The sequence below is a fragment of the Triticum dicoccoides genome, chromosome 6A (assembly GCF_002162155.2).
Source record: "Triticum dicoccoides isolate Atlit2015 ecotype Zavitan chromosome 6A, WEW_v2.0, whole genome shotgun sequence".
NCBI lineage: Eukaryota > Viridiplantae > Streptophyta > Magnoliopsida > Poales > Poaceae > Triticum > Triticum dicoccoides.
The window spans coordinates 489099304-489102247 of NC_041390.1; positions in this window are offsets into that span (position 1 = coordinate 489099304).

A 2944-nucleotide genomic window follows, 5' to 3' on the forward strand; every position below is an offset into this window, starting at 1 on the left:
GTGCCCTCACTCATGTTAACTTGCTCCTCAGACTTGTTCTGACTGTCACTCTGATCTGACATGATGCACACACTGACAGCAGACCCTGTGAATGGATTATAGATGAGGTAGAGTAGATGAGCATCACAAAGTACAGAGGTTTTTGCAAAAGAATGAGTCAAAAACTTAGTTTTAGTTTTCCACAGAAAGCATTTCGGATCTACCGATTTGAAAACTCGGTGATACCGAAGTAGCTTTTGGAACCTAAACTAGTGAACTCGATCAGACAGAGTCACAGTTCGGTGGCACCGAGACTGCTAGGGTTTCACAAAGAATTGAACTCGGTCACACCAATTTGCAATTCTCGGTCAGACCGAGAATCACATGTGCAATGGCCTTAGCCAAATCGGTGGAACCGATTTCAACAACTCGGTTGGTCCGAGATGATTTTGGCGGAAACCTAACCCTAAATTTTCAATCCACAACTAAACTACGGAGTAATTTCGCTGGATAGAGTTATCTCAATCGTGGCAAGATACATGGCAAAACAATGTGCTAGGAATCGGAGTGAGATTAGCACAAGGATCAAGTACATACCCTAAGTGCGGTGATGGACCTGCTACGGCGGCAATGGCGGAGACGATTTTCATTGACGGCGGCGAAGACCAGCGGCGGGAGGCAGCTGGCGATGAGGAGGACGATCCGGAGACCCAGGGAGGCAGAGCAGGATGAGCGCGGGCGAAGGGGTTCGGAGAATTTTCCAAATTTTGGCCCGGGGATATATATAGCCTGACCCTGTCGGTGTGACCGAGTGGAACAACTCGGTGGCACCAAGATGCATAACTCCAAGTAGTTACTACAACTCGGTGTGACCGAAAAGTTCAAATCGGTTGCATCGAGATTGAAAACCTAGATCGACTTAGTGATCTCGGTATGACCGAAATGGATGAATCGGTCAGACCGAAACGCACAAAGAAGTTTTGGAAGTTTAAGCCTATGACGAATCGGGGACTCCGAGTGCTCCTCACACAGAGTGGTCCGAATCTGACTTGATCAAACTTTGTGATGTAGCATGAATAGAGTTTGAGACAAGAAAAGCATAGATAGCACTACAAAAAAATACACTTCCGTGATGATACGTGTTTGTCACAGTAGGTCGCGTTTTTTGTCATGTATGTACATCCATGACGATTTTATGACAGAAGCAAGATAGTCATACATGTGCTGTCGTAGAAGTGTTCCATGACATTACCAAAATTATCATCACGGAAGTGTCCACTTCCATGACGATAAATCGCGCGTCACAGAAGTGCTTTCGTCAAGGGTGACCGACACGTGGCATCCACCATAACGGAACACCGTTAAGCTATCGGGTTGGATTTTGGATCCGATAACCCGTTAACAGCCCAGACCAATGGGAAATTTCCACGTGTAAAATTCTGATTGGCCGAAGGAAACACGTGTTGCCTCACCGTTGGGACAAATGTCATCCACTCATTGGACAGGAGGCGCCTATGATAGGTCGACATGTGGCATGGCCCAATAGTGGCCCATTCCAGTGAAAAAGGACGACCCCGTAAAAATTAGCAGGCCGGCCCATATAAGGCCTACTTGTGTCAGGTCCATTTAAGCCCACGTCCCATATGATATGTGCCAATTCGGCCCGTCAACGGCCCGTTAAAGATTTAACACCATTGCAGCCTATCGTCAGTTCGAGCCCGTTAACAGCCCGCTATATATTTGGGCTCAATATTAGCCCAATGATATTTCGGCCTGTTAACGGCCCATTTAATGGATGGGCCAATTTTCAGGATGTACATCTTTCGGCCTTTTAGCGACCCATTTAAATGTTGGGCTAATTTCCGGCCCGGTGTGTCCTTCAGCCTATTGACGGCCCATAAATCTGATGGGCCATTTGTAGTCGGACCTGAGTTTCGTCCTTTTAGCGGCCCGTTTAAGTGTTTGGCCAATTTCTGGCCCGGTGTCACTTTTAGCCTGTTGACGGCCCATAAATCAGTTGGGCCATTTGTAGTCGGACCTGAGTTTTGGCCTTTTAGCGACCCATGTAAGTGTTGGGCCAATTCTCGGCCATGTGTGCCTTTCGGCCTGTTAACGGACCATAAATGAGTTGGGCCATTTGTACTCAGGCCTTAGTTTTGTCCTTTTAACGGCCCATGCCCTTCATGGTCCAATACCAGCCCGGTTTCTCTTTCGGGCTGCTAAAGGCCCACAACACAGTTGGGCCGTTTACAATACGACCTGACTTTCGGCCTCTTAGCGGCCCATGCTCTTCATGGTCCAGTACAAGCCCGCTGTCTCTTTCGGCCTGCTAAAGGCCTATAGTATAGTTGGGTCATATGTAGCCCAAACTTAGTAACGGCCTGTTAACGACCCGTGAAATAAATTGGGGCCACCTATTGCCCGCTTCGATGTCGGCCTTTTAACGACCCGGGAGGTAAGAGGGCCGACCATTAACTTTCGGCCTAGTAACGACCCATTAACTTAATGGGCCCACTAATGTTCGTTCATGTCTTTAGGCCAAATTAGATAATTTGAGCCCATTACGACGAGCAATTATGCACAGGACCAAAACCTATCAAGCACAGGTACGGCATACAGGGAATAACGTTGCACATCCAGCATATATTACAGGAAATTACATCCACTGGGCAATCAAAGATTGATGCCAGTGCAAATAAATGAGTAGAACCTAACCATCTACAACGTCACAATCTGCAACCTCAGCACAGATGACGCCCATAAACATGTGGGCAAGTTCTTGCTGCTTTGCTACACTGTCTCTGAAAACATTGATCAGTTGTTGTGTCGCACGACTCTGCACCTCTGATTCATCCACCATTTCCATCATTGCTTCAGCCATTAATTGTTTCACAAACATACATTTATTCCATTGCATTCGAGACACAGGATATTGAACAGATTCAGATGGCGATTTTGGCAGACT